The following is an 18,349-nucleotide window of genomic DNA, read 5'->3' on the forward strand; positions in this document are numbered from 1 at the left end:
TCTGTAATGACATATGTAAGTAAGGATTCAAGCGAGATCCATTGCGGGGCTGTATGTATGCCTGTGACCCTTCGCATTCTGTGCCATTGCATCAGTGTGGGGCCTATAATGAGATGTGCAAGGACCTTTGGTAGTCATGATGGGGGAACCGCTAGGACCTCGTGGAGGGTATGGGACAGGAGGGTGTGCACCTCGACAGATCACCAGCTTGTGGTGTCCTCCGCGTTAAGCCATCTCTTGGCCCATCCAATTTGGGCTGCCATATAGTATGTCTGCCAGGATGGGAGTGCCAGTCCTCCATCCAGCTTGCTTAATCTGGCTATTTTCCCTCACCCTACAAATTTCATCACCTGCCGATCGAAGTCGGCAAATTGCGTTCCGGAGGGGGACATGGGTAGCATGGATGCCAGGTACATCAATTTGGGCATGGAGTTCATTTTTACAGCATTAACTCTCGCGGTGAGGGATAGTGGGAGTAGATCCCAAGATCTTGTCCAGGACCGGTGTGTAGTTTTGATCGACAAGCGTATGTAGCATCAGGCTTACCCACACACCTAGATATTATTATTTTTTTATTGCTATAGCTGACATCAATTAACTTTTCAATATTATTTAACAACATATAATTTGCATAATTGAGAAAGGAAAATCAGTAATAGATACAACAAAAAGAAGAGAAGAAATCTGTATAAAACAAGTATACAATCAACCATTTAAGATTAGCATTTATCGCTATGCTTAAGTAGTAAAAAGAAAATTGTGGATTTCACATAATTTACCGTTTGATAAATGTCCAGGTCATGCTGCAGTAATTTGGACTTCATCCAGATTATTCATAAGATCAAGTTTCAGAAACTGTAAGAAATTCACAATTGAGGAGCCAATGGCTTGAGTTTGTGAGTGAAACAGTCCTTTCCATAGTTCATCATTCAAAGTTATAATTTCGCAAGATGAAAAGTGACTTTTAAAATATCTTATTCGTAATTTCAACAATCCAGCACATTCGACAATCACGTGTCTCAACGTTTCCTTCTGAGTCTGTCAAAATCGACATTTCCCCTCCCTGTGTAATCCCATTTTGTGTTTGTACTTGACTTAATTCATCTGCCATAGATTGAACCGAAACCTCATGTAAGCAGATCTATATGCGGGACTCGGAGATCTCAATAAGTATGCAGCCAAATCACTGTACGTTTTGATGTTAAATTAATTTCTTTGAAAGTCTTTGTACATCATGCATTGTGCTCTAGTTCGGATCCAATCAGTCTGCCACAGTTTCGTTTCTGCTTTGGTCGGATTTGTGATCAAGAGATCTATGGAAATGTCAGATTCTTGTAGAATGAGCTAAATTTTGGATCTCCATTGTACAATGAAACTGTGGTTGGATTCCTTAACATACATAGATATCATAGTCAGTACATTAGTTAAATTTCTCGGCAATATACATTTGCGGTACAGGGCACATCATTTCCAGGTATATATACCACATAGATACAATAAATCTAACTCATATCTCAATATAGGCATAGGTAATGAGGCAGGCAACATTAAGACAGTCTTCCAGTATCTGCTCTCGAATTTTTGCCAGAATTCATTCGGTCTGTAAGCCTTAGTCTCCGCACCATATAGCAAAATTGGCACTGTCTTCTGTCTATAGTATGTGAGTATGGGTATTATTGAAAACTTGCCATACTTCCTATTGATTATTTTTGCTTGGGATGTCACAGAAGCAATTTTCCGTTTAAGTTTTTGTAAATATGGTTTATCAGACGGGTGATTATTCACATTTAGTCCAAGATAAGTGTATTCTGTCACTATAGGAAGCAGTTTTTTCTGTAAGTACCAATTGTTAGATTTGTTCCCCTTCCTATTTGCTGTACCAAACTGATTAATTTTGGTTTTCGTGGTGTTGACGGTCAAGTGGTTCGCCATTGCATACTAATTGAGTAAGATCTGCATACCTCGAGGGGTTTTCGACATCAAGACTAAATCATCTGCGTATAGCAGCAACTTTACCGTTACATTACCCATTTTGGGTGAGTCAGTTATCAAGGTGGAAAAACATTGGCCAATTTCAGCAATGTAGAAATGAAAGAGAGCTGAAGCAAAGGTACATCCCTGCTTCAGTCCTCTGTGTGTTTCTATCAGAGCAGAAAGTAACCCTGCAGTCGACAACCAAATCTGTATGGTAGTTTGTGTATGGAGCTGATGTAAATATTTAAATATATGTGCAGGACAATAAGCGTCGAGAAGCTTCTTGAATAGTAATTCTCTCTGCATTGAATCAAATGCCATGCTGAAGTCGACAAAAGTCATGTACAAGGTCTGCTTGCTATGCTGTTCATTGGCCTTGATCACATTAATAGTAAACAAATTCACACTTGTGCCCAGTCCCGGGATAAATCCCGTTTGGACGGGGTCTCGTAGTTTGTATTCGTCTAACGGGTGTCCGGTCAAAGGATCGAAAAAAAAGGATCGAATGCCTTTTTTTTTTTTAAACCAAAAGGACCGAAAAAAAAGTTTGGAATGCTTTTATATTTATTTATTTATATATTTTTTAAGTTTAGTGTGCAAGAAAAGTTTTTTTTAAGTGGAAAACGGGTGGTTGGGGGGGAACTACCACATAAAAAAAAAGCATTCAGCACTTTTCGTATCGAAAAAAAGGCATTCGATCCTTTTGTTTTAGATACTTTCACCTATAACCCATCTAACCAATAGTTAAAGTCTCTCAACAGGAGACCTGCCTACAAATTTCACCACCTGCCGATCTAAGTTGGCAAATTGCGTTACGGATGGGAACATGGGTAGCATGGATGCCAGGTACACCAATTTGGGCATGCAATTCATTTTTACAGCGTTAACTCTCCCAGTGAGGGATAGTGGGAAGAGGTCCCAAGATCTTGTCCAGGACCGGTGTGTCGTTTAGATCGACAAGCGTATGTAGCATCGGGCTTACCCACACACCTAGATATTTTATGGCCTGCAGTTGCAGCTTGAAAGGGACCCCCCCACCCCCAGGATCCCAAGGTATGTCGAGGCGCAGTGGCATAGCTTCTGATTTGTACCAGTTGATGATGTACCCAGCCACCAGCCCATAGTCGCTGTGATACAGGGGAGGGATCTTGCACAGTGACCGATATATAGTAGAATATCATCGGTGTAGAGTGTAATTTTGTGCTCTTCCGGTCCCTCAACTATACCAGACCATCTACCATTGCTCCTAAACTTAGCCGGCCAGCAGCTCGATGTCAAGGGCATACAGAAGGGGAGAGAGTGGGCAGCCCTGTCGGGTCCCGGTACGCAGGGGGAAGGGATTGGATGTTATGCCGTTCGTAACCACCGAGGCGCATGACGTTTTATAAAGGAGCCCGACCATATGAACATAGTACCCTGAGAGGCCAAACCTGTCCAGAACAGAGAACATGTAGTTCCAGCGCACTTTGTCAAATGCCTTCTCAGCATCAAGTGATAGGACTAAGTCATCAGGTTGGGCGGCCCCTTCTAAAATGTGCAGGGAGCATTGTATGTTGTTGGAGGAGTGCCTGTGCAGGATAAACCCTGTCTGGTCTTGGTGTATGAGTCTGGGTAGCAATCTCTCCAATCTGTTAGCCATTCACTTCGCCAGGATCTTAGCGTCAGTGTTTATAAGGGATATAGGGCGGTAGGAGCCAAAAAATGTGGGATCATGCTCTTTTTTTTGGAAGACAACTATATTGGCCTTCAAGCTACCGGCATTGTTACTACTGGGCAGGCAAACTACGAGTTGTGCTCGCGGGTGCCTTTCCGCCTGCCAAGTCTGACCTGGTGGGCAGAGTGGCACCCGCAAGCACAATTCGTCTCGGATGCACCGACACCATTCATGAATGGTGCAGGTGCATCAGACCTCCCCATTCCCATTTAGCCCAAAGTGGCTCAAATGGGAATGGGGAGTAATGAATACTGGCACCCGGCAATCGGGACGGACTGGGTCCGCCGGGGTCACAATGCCCCTGTATGTCCCCATTGCCGGGTGCCGGTAATTTCACGAGTTTGCTGATTTTAACCGCACGGCTACCACCAAACTCATAATGAGGCCCACTGTCTCCAGAGCCCTGGTTCTCTCTAGGCTGGACTACTGCAACAGCCTCTTCCTGAACCTCCCTGCTTCTGCTCTGCACCCACTGCAACCTATCCAGAACAGAACCGCAAAACGTATCCTTGGCCTCAAACCCAGGACCACATCTCTGGCACTGAAATCCCTTCACTGGTTCCCCGTGGCTGCAAGGATAAAGTTCAAGACACTCTGCATTGTCCACAAGACTTTCTGGGGCCTGCGACCTACCTATCTGCAACAATACCTACCTAAATACTGTCCCTCCCGAGCCCTCTGCTCATCTACCTCCAACCTTCTGCAAGTGAGCCGGTTCTCCAAGCAGAGATTTTGAGGGAGATCTTTATCCTCAGCTGGGGCCTCCCTCTGGAATAGCCTCCCTGCTGCCCTCCGTCTTCTGCCTGATCTCCTTAAATTCCAGAAACTCTTTAAGACCTTCCTCTTCCCCTCTTCCTTCTCTCTCCCTCTACCCTGATAACCTATCCCTCTGCTCTTTCCCTATCTCCCTCCTTTTTTGTACAGCTTGCTGACTGGCCGCCTGGTGTACCTTAGAGTCTCACTGGTCCCCGGCACCCCCGCCAGTCCTCTCTTGCACTCGCCTCCAGGCCCTGCACTCGCCTCACCATCACTGCACTTGAGAAATGACCCAAGAGAGTGGCTCTCTCTGTACTTACCCCAGTCTCCACCGACTGGGTGCACTTGGACCCCCCCACCACTCCCAGAGGACTTGTCCCCCCCACTTCCACCCCCACACCCCTTCCCTGTAACCGTCTGTGCATTTGCTTGACTCAAATGCACCTTGCCCGAAGATCATCTGTTTGTTCCCCCGCCTTCACTCCGTAATTGCACTTGGAAAAACTGCAGAATCGTCGTCAGACCTATTTGCTGTTTTGTATGCACTTACTCTGCCTGGCAGACTGTTATCGTCTCAGAATTTAAAGGGCTCTGAACGTCTATTTGTTTTTCCCCATGTTCCCACCCTCCTTGAGCACTTTGAAACACTTTCCTTGTGTAAAGGCACTTTATAAATAAACATTAAAATTACCATTAGCATTACCATGAAGGCACAGGGATCATCCTGCCAGCTCGATCTTGGCAAAATCTAGGTAATTAGGTCATAGCTTTGCCCGTTTGCTGAGGAGCTCAATCACCCAGCGGCCATCTTCCTCGGGCTCTTGAGCGCCCCCAGTAAGATACTTTTTCTATCTCTTAGAACAGCTTTTAAAACAAACATTTTAAAAGCAAGGGAATGGAATAAATCAAAATTATTCACAACGTTTATTATAGGGAAGATAGCGGCATCTGTAAGTATGGTGATTACTTACCACCCTTACTCTGATTTTCCCAAGTGACTTGGCAGGTCGACTGGGAGCCGCTGGTGGTAGGTTTTCCTGCTGTTGGATCCAGTAGAGGAAGCCCAGATGCTCCGGGCACAAGGAAGATTCTGGTCGGGCCAGGAGCTGAGTGAACCCTTTCCGAAGAAGAAATACAGCAGGGAATCATGCAGGCCTCTTCATGACACTCTACCAGACAGAAGGAAGCCTGTTCCAGCGACAATCATTGCACATGGGCGACAGCAGGCGCCTCTCCAGTTGAAAATGAAGACAGCCGTCCAGGAGAGGATCTGTTGATGCTGGGAAGCTGAAACTTGACAGGAAGGCGACTTTTAGAACTAGCTGGCAACCACCAAAGGTACAGACAAAAATGCAGAATGGCAACACATCTGGTGCAATAGCCCACTTCAGAATGGGTCTGTCCATGGGGTGATCTAGGGCCAATTCCAAAGGATCTAAGCTGCAGGAACGCGAGAAGACGTTGAGACTGGTTGGTCCCACCAGTCCAAGTGCCAAGGCACAGCACTGGGCCTTCTCAGATCAGTTAGTCCAGCAGGGCATTACCGGGACAGTTGCAGGAAAAGTTACCAGGCATCTTCAGGAGTCATCCACGGGGTCTTCAGTCGGCTGCACAGCTACACTGGATACTTGGCTCTGTTGCTGATCCTCCGAAATGGCTGCAGGACTCCTCTTCTTATCCTAAATTCAGGGGAGTGATCAAATTCAGCCCTCCAAAAGCAAGGACCATTGTGGGTTTCACTCATGCATGCACACTAGACTTCAGGTACCACAGTTTGTTCACTGGGACCAGACAGTCTCACCCACTTCCTATGTCCACACACAAATGGCATGCACTAGCCTCTGAAAGCTGCAGCAAATGCATGACCATATTAGGGATCGCCTGACCTGAGAAGGCAGGAAGAAGGCCAAGAAATAAAATGGCCAATGAACATGCAAAATAACCTTGTGGCATGACCATTTTAGGGCACCAGCCACGTTTAGTAGCCAGATGCGGTAAATGCGGATGTGCACACTAAAAATACTGCAAAAATTGTAAAAATGTAATTGCTGCCATCAGCTTTTCTTTAGGGACATATAAAAGTAACCAAACATCCCTAGTGTAAATGTCTAGGTTAATACAAAAGTATCCCCATGAACTCAATTGTAAGATGCTGGGTGCTGCTAGGAGTCAGAAATGTGAGGCAGACAACTTGGTAAAGGGTTTTCAGAAAATGCCATTTTATTAACTTAAAAAGTCTTGATAAACACCTCACTATCCCTAACCTAACCAGGATTTCCCTGCCTATCAAATAAACTAAAGGAAACACTCTAACAAAAGGAATCTGTCCCTCACACTTGTACATACATCAAACTCATAACGGAAATATATGGCAATTCAAATATCACAGAAATAACAGTTACGTTCAACACAGATCCAATAACTGTATATCCTTGTAACCTGGGTCAGCTCCCCTTCCCCAAATTCAAGGCAGGATTTTCTCTTAATAGATAAAATAAACCAGTTCCTTTGTGTATCCAAGTTTGAATTACTAAGCTCCTCTTGCTACAAAAGTCTTCCACTTGAACTTTAACCAATAGTTCAATTAGACGGCAGGTCTTGGTATTTCCACTTCTAGCAAAGGTTCAGAACAACGTATTCCTGAAAACCTTCTATAAATCTTCAGTAGCAACAACAAACGTTTGTTAGGATGATTGCACAACAGTTCAACCAACACTGTAGTGACTTTGTCACTTGTAGCAACAACAAGGGTTGTCAGGATGATAGCAAAACAGTTCAGAAAACACTTTAGTGTCTTTGCCACTTCTTTTTCTTGAGAACACTTCTACCACAATATTGTACTTCAATGATTTCTTCTTGGTCTTCTAGTCTGCCAGCACTACCACTTAAAAGGTCACCATACCGGTATACTCGCCTGCCAGGACAAAAAGCTCCTACTAGTACAACAAGTATAAGCGTGGTGATTTCAACTTCAAACCTTTAAGCAAGTCGTTAACTTTCAGCCACATCAATAATCACAACTTCTTTTAGGAAAACATGTTACACATTGGTGCTGTTTGTTCCACTTTTGGTTTTGCCACATGCAATGCAGGTTTGTCTCCTCTCCTCTCATGCCACTTCTGTTTTCCCAGTTTCTCATCAACAAACTGCTGATAATATGTCCTACTCACACTGGCTTTTATTTGGTTTAGGCAATGCTTGTTGTTATTTCGCTTAACTTTTGTATCTTATTCTGGCAACAACAGTTATAATTATTCTGCAACAATGTTCTCTTGTCATTTAGCCAACACACTTTATAAGTGTTGTTAAGGTATTGCCCACTCTTTAGTTTGGCAAAGATGGTTTTGGTCAATTTGATTCAGTATTGCCCTTTTCTACATTTAGGCACTGTTAGTGGCTTTTACAACAATGTTGGTAATATGTTCCTTCTTACCTTTTTATACAGATCTTATCTCGCCAGTAAGATTTCTTTCTATCAGTTCGGTACTCAAAATAAGATGTATTATTCAACGGTCGCATGCAGAGCACAGTGGGGTTAGCTACTGCTTGCAAACTGACTGGTTAAGTCATACGCGTCTTTGCGACCCGCTGTTCGTCTTCGTTCTGCTGCTTCTGCCTCCGTCTGTATGGTAAGCTGCTCCTGTGGCCCATGCCAAACAGGAAATGAGCTTTCCTCGCTCTGGGTGTCAGCTGGTGCCCGCCTGCCACTGTGACACTGGAATGAGCTTTCCTCGCTCCAGGTGTCTGCTGGTGCTCGCCTGCCACCATGACACAACACACTCACTGGAGAGCCGATCGTCTCCAGGGAGAAAGTCAGTCACAGTGCTGCTTTCCGCTGCGCAGACTCTGCAATTTAGGTTTTTCACCTTGGAGACCCTCTCAGGACCGATACCTGCTTTCCCATTAGCAGCGGTTCCGGCTCCTCCCTTCTGCTTCCACTGCATCTGCAACCGGTGGAGCCTGTCAATCCACCCTGCTGTTCTAATGGCCTGCAGCTGAGGGGGCCATTTATATTCAAAGGTCCCGCTCAGGTGTGGGTCATTAGAACCACTAGACTGCATCTTGCCGTTTAGTGCTTCTGAGGTCCTCTTCTTCGTCCCAGTACTTACGCATTGTGGGACTTGAAGTCCCCGATGCTGGAATTATTTCTTTCTTCACATAGTTCAGATTTACAATAGGCCATTAAAATTGTAGGGTCTTTTGGGAACTTATTAAGGAGGGATCCCAGTTTTCATGACCTGGTCCCCTCCCCATGTGATTCTACCGCAGAGCACCACCCCCAGGGTTGGGATCAGGAAACGTCTGCCCTTCACTGGCCACATGAGAAGGATCCTAGGGCAGGGTTTCCAGGGGAATCACCTCTAATTCATCACAGTGCACTGTTAGAAAAGTTACCAAAACATGTGAAAAGTAAAAGACAAAAGGAAAACATAATTTCCCAGTATTGATAGTCTCAAGGAATTCTTAGTTTTGACCATAACAAAATGAGCAAAAAGGCCATGGACTTCTCTGTACAAAGTCAGGACAGGTTTAAAAATGAAAGCAAAACGTTTGAGGCTCCATAGGAAAGCTGCCTAAACGACAAATCTTTCCTAACAATGCCCAGGTATGAAATGACATTATGAGCGCTAAAGGTTTGTCATTTTCTGTTATCCCCAGTTTGCACATCATGGGTAGATTCTAGTGGGTTCAGTTTGCTCATTATATCCCAGACTTAACTGCCCTCATCCAGCATGCTTTACTTTCTGTTGCCAGTTTGTAAATAAGAGGCATTGGGACAAATGCTCTGGCAGTCCAGGGCCTGGACGGGCAGCTGAGCTACAATCGATTGTAGACACCTCAATAATGGCTCTACCCAAAGGCATCATCTGCTTTGGGCTACAGGTTGGCTGCAGTGGGCTAGACTGACAGGCCCAGATTGATCTTGCAAGCTTGCAAGCCAGCAGCAGACCGGACCTGTCTGCAATTACGGGGTGTCTATGTTACTTGTCATAGGGCTGGTGCAAATACACAGGTTGCCCTGGTCTTAGGCGCTTACATGTTATAGTGACAGTGACATTAATACATTTGACTGGGTTTCAGACTAACATAATATCAGTTTTCGCATAGTTGTTAGCAACAGCACAATCAGCACTTTTTGACAATAGCAATGGAGCTGAAAGCAGCACAATTTGGTAGTTGTATCAGTTCTGGGACCCACACAACTCCTGTCTTTGCGCCAATGCTGAGACAGCCCAAATGGCATCATTGTGCTTCCATTGCTAGTTTTAGCCTCAGCAAGAGGACCATGTGTGGCTGCTTTTAGCCGAGACAATGACAATGCTGTGGGGTCATTGTGCAAGTCCTGAAACGTATGTAAATTCACATTTTGTGTCCGTGATAAGACCAGGGCGAATCTGGTCCTACTACTGGCATAATAACCAGCAATGTATGCTATCCAAAAATGTAGTGCCGATGTAAAGCTCAGATAACAACACTATATACCCAGTTTGCACAGTTCCTGTATAACATGATTGATAACCCCGGTATGCTCAGGGTTTCTTAAATTTGCCTATCAGGTTAAATTCACAACGCCAATATATTTCTAGTATGCTCCTAGTTTGACAATCCTGTTTAACAATCCTATTTAATAACCCCTGAATATTCCTAGCTCACAATCACTGTATATCTGAATATCTCATAATCCCTATTAGCAAATCACTGTATATTCTTGGAGTGACCATCCCAGTATAATTTCATTTTACAGACTTACATGATTCTCAATCTGACAAACCCCAGAACATATCAGATTGCACCATGCTAGTATATTTCTAGTTGTATTATCCTTTTATTTATAGTCATTTATTTATTCACTGGAGTTTTATAATGCAGCACATGCAAAGACTACATCAGATCACTGATGAGCGGGAATTTGAATTCGGATTTTGATGAATTTATAATGCGCTAAGTAACATGGCAGACTGAACTGCATCTGGGCACAGATGACATATACAAGCACTTCATCTCCAATGTAAAGTACCGTTAAGAGCTCTAGATATTACACTGCTGAAAAAAAGAAAGAATAATTTAAGCAAGAAAGTTTTAAGAGATTTTCAAAAGCAAGTAAGTTATGGCATATTGCGTAGGTGCCAGGGAATGGAGTTACAAAATCTAGGGCCAAAGACTGAGAACAGCCGCTCTTCACTGGACGAGCATTGGGAGAGTAGTACCACCAACAACAGCTTATCTGATGACCAAAGAGTTCAGTTTGGAAGGTATCAGCTCAATTTGTCTGCACGATATGACGATTCAAGATTATGAAGGCATCTGAAGACCAGGCATAACATCTTAAAATGGATTCTTTCCTTCACCGGAAGCCAGTGTAGAGATCTACAGAGGGCAGAGATGGCTGTTGTTTTCGATACTCTGAAGACTAGCTGTACTGCGGAATTCTGGGCTCTCTGGGGTCTGGTCAATTGTTTCTCAGGACTGCCAGTAAGCAGACTGTTCTGGTAATCCAAGCGGGAGTCGACCAATGCTCCTACAACTGTTGCGTGATCATTTTGCAGTACAAAAGGGAGAGCCAAACGCAGAATACATAGGGAATAAAAGACAGACTGCTCCTTGGCACTGACTTGGTTTTCTATCCCAAGACTTGCTTGCCATATACAGCCCACATTTTTTATTTTAGATGCATAAGTGAGACTCGATCCCATGAGGCTGGAGGTTGGCGGAAGGGAGGAGTTTAGAGGCATCTGTTAGAAGTTTGGGTCCGAACAGGGCCACTTCTGTTTTGTTGGCATTCAACTGCAACCGTTATAGGACCTCCAGAGGTTGACTTCATTCAAGCAGTGATCCAGTCTCTGGAAGAAATCCTCTCATATGAGTGGAAGCTTAGATTGAATTTCCTGAAAATACTCGATATGGGTTTCATATACAGATCGAAAAGGAGAGGTGAAAGTGAGGTGCCCTGGTGGACCCCACAGCTCAATGCGAGAGTATTAATAGGTACCCATCACATTTGATTTGATGATGATGGTTGGAAAGGAAGCAGTTGAACCATGGCAAAGCCTTCTCAGAACCCCCCCGTTATCCTTACGTGGGAGAGTAAGATATTGTGATCAACCGTGTCAAAGGCTGCCGGGAGGTTCAACATTGGATATACGTGAACATTTTGCGGGAGGAAAGTCTGTGTTAAAAACACCTGAGGCCGAAAAAGTCAAAAAATTGAAAAAACGTACACAATACGCTCACATGGAGCACCCGTTCTTGTATTTAAAGTGCCCACTACCCCCTACCCCACTTACCTGTTCCTCCGCCTCCTCACTTCTATACCTCGATGCTTCCTTCTCCCTGAGGCAGAAGTTTCCCAACCCTAAAGTGGGTCGGGACTTCCGCTGCAGGGTCCCTTTCTTTTTGTTTCTTTTTTTTAACGGTGCTGCACTCCTTGCACCGGAAGTGGGGGACACCTCCGCAGCCCCCAAATCCCAATATACCGTAAATGGGGAGAGCGGGCCACCCCTGCAACCTCTGTTAGATATATTGGGATTCAGCATTTTTTTACATGCTGAATGCAGATAAAATGCACATTCAGCATGTTGTTTTCGACAATTTCTGCGGATACCTTCAACATTACTAGGAGGGAGAGTTCATCCTTATCTGCCAAGTAGAGAAGATCGTCCCACACTGCTACCAGTGCTGTTTCCGTACCATGTTTCGGGCAGAAACCAGACTGGAAGGTGTCCAGGAGTGTTTGTTTCTCAACATGATATAGGAGCTGATTAGTAACTTTCATTTATTTTTATTTTTTTATTTGTGTTTGGTTTATTACAAACCTTTCACATGATTTCCAGAAATCAAAATTCACACTCTTTGTTTCCTCTACACATAACAAACAAATCCATCCAACATGCAGCAAAACACCTAGATAAATATTAAAGTAATAAAAAGAACTTCTCTTAAAAAGAAGACAAAGGAGAAAGTATGTTAGGGAAAGACTCTACTCCCTTCATCCTCTGATAAAACAAAAAGTAACAAACAAAAAGAAAACAATCATGGGAGAATTTCATGTAATTGGGACAGCTTTAGACATTTCAAACCTTCTTGTTTTCCCTTGTTTTCCCTTCCATGTTAAAGCAACTAGCTGGTGGTCGCGTTTATCGTTAAACACCACAGAAAGGGAATCTACTTGTGACATCATATTCAGCGAGACAGAAATGTAAGTTTTCCCTCAACCTGGTCGGCCTGGCCGGGATGTCCCCTGTTATTTGACCATTTAACAGATAGAGGGAACAGGCCTGGAGTTCTTTCAGCCATATATCTGCCTTCTTAGTAAGCAAGTTATCAGGGAGCTGGGTACCCCCTTTTCAAAGTAATATACATTCAAGTCTCCTCATGCAATTACACAAAGAGTTTTGAATCGGAGATGCAAGTCATCGACCAAGCGTAATGTTTGACTGATGAAACACTCATAGCTGATTCCTATCGGGTACCAATATAAATTAAAAACCAACAAAATGTTCTGTGAATTTGGCATAGAATCATTTCATTCAAATATCACAATTTGTATGAATTGATTAGTGTTGATCACATCAATCACAGTTAAGTTTCTGGCATATTTTAACAAACCCACAGACAGGCGCCCTATTGGACCCTTTATAGCTGGGATAGGTATGCAATGAACCTGTCACATAGTGGAACCGACCATAGCCAAGTCTCCTGAAAGCACAGGATATCATATTTTGCTAGATAAGAATTACCCTCCATAAACAAATGTGCAAATCATCTTGTGTTCCTAGAGCATAGCTGTAGTGGTTTCTCAGTTTGATCATCTTGTTGCTAATTCTTTTTGAGGGGACCAGAAACACTGCCACCCATGACCAGTTTCCATTTTCTTGATGGGCAGTACGTTTATTGCTTTGAATCTCAACCACTCTTCTTTTGTTAATTTTTGTTGAGTCAAAACTCACTGTTATCGACGGCTGCACACTATCTCCAGTCACTGAGCATGGTTTAATTGGCTTAAGAGTTAATGAAAAACAGTTTATCAGCTGTCTTCTCTTTAACACCCGCCAATTTGATACACTTTCCGCCAATGATTTCTTGCTTGAGCTAGGGTGATCCAGTGTCGAGCCAAACATATTAATTAATGGACCCTCTGATAACTCAAATCCCAGCGGAAGAAGATGCAAGGCCGCTTCTAACAAGGCCATTTTGACTGGTGTTGCGGATAAGTGCAAGATTACCCAATTCAATCTCTTTTCTTCTACGAACGGAACCATTTTTATATCATCGGACTCAATTAATCTAAACTTAGGAATGTGATGTAGGAGCTTTAAGACATTTGCTTGACTTAATATCAACCCACCCTCAGTGATCAACAGTCGTTCAATCACTACCAGGTTTCCAGTTACCATGATGTCATACGGTTTCCGTAAATGAGAAGGTTTTCAGTTTAATCTGCTTTTTTTCTCTCTCTGAAAAATATGGTCAGTCCCATCTGGAGACCTATTTAGAATAAGTAGACGTTTCTCCTCAAGAGTCAGGAATGTACCTGTCAGCATACCTTGGGATTTAGATAAGGGAGCACTTGTTTCTATAGGAGCAGTAAAGTTGTTGTTTTTGTTCACCCTCCTCTATCGTGAGGTCCTCATCAGCAATCTCATCTTCTAAAGTGGACAGTCTTTCTCCTCCAGCTCCTTCTCAATTGAATAGACTGACAGGTTCAAGAGAGTATTGCTGATTTATACATCAGGTAAATTCAAGGGAATCACATCGGACTTCCGTCTGTCGAGTTCATAATGACTGTCCCTCTTTCATAGAACTCCCATCTGTACGATCAGGGATTTACTGTGTAGGCCGGGGGAGTTTTTAAATTCCTCTGAAATGCTCTTAATCCATTTCATTTAGTTTTTTTTCCCAGCTGCATGTATTTGGTCTTTTTTTGGTGTTTTCCATTTTTTGCAGGCACTTTTGATACTTAATCGAACATAGGAAATCGTTTTTTATCCACAATGATTTGTGTTCCAGGGTGAGAAGCAAGAGCGAGAGCTAACCGATTTTCTTGAGCAGGGAAGATCGTGTCAATTTCATCTCTCACTTCGTAGTTACGTTCAATATTTTCCCCACTCGCTGTTGGAGTTGGGGGAGGCGAATTGAGTGTTGTACAGATTTTAGCTTGAAGGCCGAAAAAACTTCCCTCTTGTCTTGAGCCCTCTCATCCATCTCAGACAGTGTTCGGTTGTTTTTATAACAAACAGCATTCTGAGCCGTTTCCTTGTTTGTAATTTTAGAAGGCTCAGTAATTGAAGAATTGGGCATCAGGTCATCAAGTCTATTGAAGAGGACAATCAGGTTTTTGCTCATTATTCCATGATTTATATATTGTAGCCATTTCATTGATTCCAGGATTGACAGCATTATGGTATTTTTGTCAGCTTGTTCCCCGCTTGCCAAATCAACCAAACGCGTTTACCACTGGGCTGAGAGTTCGACATCCTTATCTAGTCTTGATTTGAACATAATTGTAAATTACTCTAGAAAGATCTGTTTAGAGTGAATAATGGCCATTATGTAGATTGATCCTTTAATACCTCACCAATAGATTAATTGAGTTTAGTGAATGGAGTTAGCACGATGGATAACCAGATATAACACTGTTTTGGATCTGAGCCATACCCACGGAGAAAGGCTAGGATCAAAGTTAGATCTCAGTTGTTTTGTCGTCTTGGTTGGCCCACTATGCCTATCGCCCTGCATGTATTCTGAGAAATCTAATCCTGATGACGATGACATTGAGACTGATGCATCTTGCGATTCTCATCCTACCCTACAGGGACAATTCTATGCCTCTAGATAGATCCACCAAGCCAAGGGTATGTGCTCGAGGCATCAAAGTCTGTGAGCTATATTGTGTCTTATCCAGATTATTTTGACTCTCCACTGAATTAGCTATCACACATATCGTAGCAGCGAGCTGTGCAGCTGGTAAATCTAGTGATGCACACAATGGAAACGACTTATCCAACTAAAAAGAAGCTTGGCCAAATACATCACTGCGTCTTTTTTGATTCACTATCAGAGACTGTATATCCGATATGTGATGCAAGGCGGCTATTTCCGAGGTTCGTTTTATCATGGGCTGCAACACAGCCCGATCAGTCGGAGGGTTGCAGTGAAGGAGCAATTTTTACATTTACGCTGTGAGTATGGAGGCTCCGAATTACATCATCATGGGAAAGGGTGCTGGTAGCTGGAGTCAGAGACATGCAGCGGCCTGTCTCATCCATGCAATTTGAAATTATGGCCATGCCAGTAAAACCCAAACACAAGTTCAAAGATGACGAAACAGGCAGAGCACTCGCCATTTCCTTCATTGGGTTCAAGATGCAATTTTCACTGTTCCTGCCATCTCCGATCAAAACTTTCAAACCTCCACCCATAATGTGGTCCATGCTCGACCCCAGGACACCATTGAGTAGAGCATCAAACCAAGTGGCCGGCAAGTTTACCTCCCTTCCAGCAACCATGCCACAACCCATCCGCGGCACGTCAAAAAGTGCCTCTGGGCCAAGACTCGCCTACCTCCACGGTCCGCCTGCTGGCTACAGCTCCGGCCTGTTTCAAGCACGGTATATGCTAAAGTCACTTCTTCATGGCACTGTGCTTAATGTCGTGTCCTTGGATCGCTTGAATCCATGTAACTGACCAAACACGACCAAACCCGGACACAACTCCAAGCCAACTCATGTGCCGGCGCTACACGCCCGGCTGTGGCTTATATGTAATTATAGGCACAGAGACGCTGGTAGCTTTAAAGGCACAGTGGAATAAACATAGGTAGAAGGAGCAGCATTTCTCTCCAGTCACTCTAACACAACTCCAAGCCAACTCACGCACCGGTGCTACGTGCCTGGCTGTGGTTTATATGTAATTACAGGCACAGAGTATATTGTAGCTTTAAAGGCACAGTGGAATAAACATAGGTAGCAGGAGCAGTGTTTCTCTCCAGTCACTCCGACACAACTCCAAGCCAACTCATGCACCCTGCTGTGGCTTATATGTAATTACAGGCACATAGTCTCTCATAGCTTTAAAGGCACAGTGGATTAAACGTAGGAAGCAAGAGCAGCGTTTCTCTCCAGTCACTCCAACACCACTCCAAGCCAACTCATGCGCTGGCACTACACGCCTGGATGTGGCTTATATATAATTACAGGCACATAGTCTCTCGTAGCTTTAAAGGCACAGTGGATTAAATGTAGGAAGCAAGAGCGTTTCTCTCCAGTCACTCCAACACCACTCCAAGCCAACTCATGCGCTGGCACTACACGCCTGGATGTGGCTTATGTGTAATTACAGGCACATAGTCTCTCGTAGCTTCAAAGACAAAGTGGAATAAATGTAGGTAGCGGGAGCAGCGTTTCTCTCCAGTCACTCCGACACACGTCAGCTATTTTCTCCAAGATCTTTCCTAGCCAAGAGAGGCCAACAACCAGATGAAAGGAACGAGTTGGAAACGGCATACATTCTTCCAAAGCTAATCAAAACATCATATTGCTGGAAACCTGAGCAACAGTTGCATTTAGCATTATATGTTTTCAAGATAGGGTATCTTAGGTAGGGTTCATGCCCAGAAGTCGAAGTGTATCTATTATGAGGTTTAGAGACATTAAAATGACAATAAGCCATGACCTCTTTTGGCACATTGAAGCCATGACCTATTTAGGCACATTGGGAAGAATCCTCCTGTCAGAGGAAAAATACTGTGTCTCATCCCACAGAATCTCCTCACCTCCCCGGGCCCTATCCCCTCCCAGGTGGTCCTCTCGCAGTACACCATCCTCAGGGTTGGGATCACGAAGTGTCCGCCTTCCCCTGGCCACCTGGGAGGAGACTTTAGGCAGGGTTTCAGTGAGAGATCCGTAGGATGCGTCACAATTCCCAGTGTGCACACTTCCAATATATTTATATTACACCCCCAAGTATACCCTTGGTTTGCTTTTACCCAATTTCTGTATACTCTGTAATGGAGTCTGCTGCCTGTCTCTTGGGGAAGCGGTTGGGTTGGCCATGGGTACGACATATTGCCACCCGCTATGGGATGTTAGGCTGGTAGTGTAGTGCGGAGATCCCCTGGCCTACCCCACCATGTCCCGAAAATTGTGGCTGGGGCTTATCATATTGAACAGGATTATGCCTGTGCCCATTTAAGAGAGGCCCCATTCATGTGTGGACCATCCAAAACATACGCACCCTTGGGTGCAACTGTTTCCAAATGTCATCACAAAGTAGCCGCAGGACAGCGCCCTTATACGACAAGGTATTCTTTTTTTTCTTTTTCTTCAATATTTTTATTAATTTTTCCAACATGCGAATGCATTGTTAACAATCATACAAACAATTAATTTTTCCATTGTATTTGAATCTAGAATCTCCCATCCCCAACAATCCTCAATATTTAGCTATAAATAACAACACTTGCCTCAGTATATAGTTCATTATATGCCCTGAGTTGATTAACAGGGGGTGGCGAGAGAAAGAAGAAAAGAGAGAAAGAAGAGAAGAGGAAGAAGCGAAAAGAAAAAAAAAATTAAATTATATATATATATATATATATATATATATATATAAAATAAATATAAATAAAAAGGGGGACAAAGCTAAATTCATTGGGTCCGTTGCTTCTTACTTATCAGTTCATAAACACGAATTAATTTAGTCATTGTTTCATATCAGAAGCTCATAGGCATGACTTTCATAGGTCCACATCTCCTAGTAAAAGTGCACAAATACAACTCTTAAGAACAACCACAATTAAACTAGGAGTTCATAAAATGCTTCAGGAGCTACGGCTGGAAGAACATATGTTCTCTGTCAGAGACCAAGTCTAAGAAGGGGCGCCAGATTTTCTGAACCCTCGAGAGC

The 18,349-nt window shown here is 43.7% G+C and overlaps 1 protein-coding gene and 1 long non-coding RNA gene across 3 annotated transcripts in view; one reads left to right on the forward strand and one right to left on the reverse strand.

Moving 5' to 3' along the window:
- The window catches only part of STRC (stereocilin), a 543,934-nt gene that overhangs the window by 513,959 nt on the left and 11,626 nt on the right, over positions 1–18,349 (forward strand). The window lies entirely within an intron of this gene.
- The window catches only part of LOC138504027 (uncharacterized), a 240,116-nt gene that overhangs the window by 203,485 nt on the left and 18,282 nt on the right, over positions 1–18,349 (reverse strand). For both annotated transcript variants that reach the window (XR_011279754.1, XR_011279755.1), the window contains exon 2: positions 780–855. This is a non-coding gene — a long non-coding RNA (uncharacterized lncRNA). The remainder of the gene's footprint in view (positions 1–779; positions 856–18,349) is intronic.

The sequence above is a fragment of the Ambystoma mexicanum genome, chromosome 11 (genome assembly GCF_040938575.1).
Source record: "Ambystoma mexicanum isolate Mex_15411 chromosome 11, UKY_AmexF1_1, whole genome shotgun sequence".
NCBI classification, from domain to species: Eukaryota; Metazoa; Chordata; class Amphibia; order Caudata; family Ambystomatidae; genus Ambystoma; species Ambystoma mexicanum.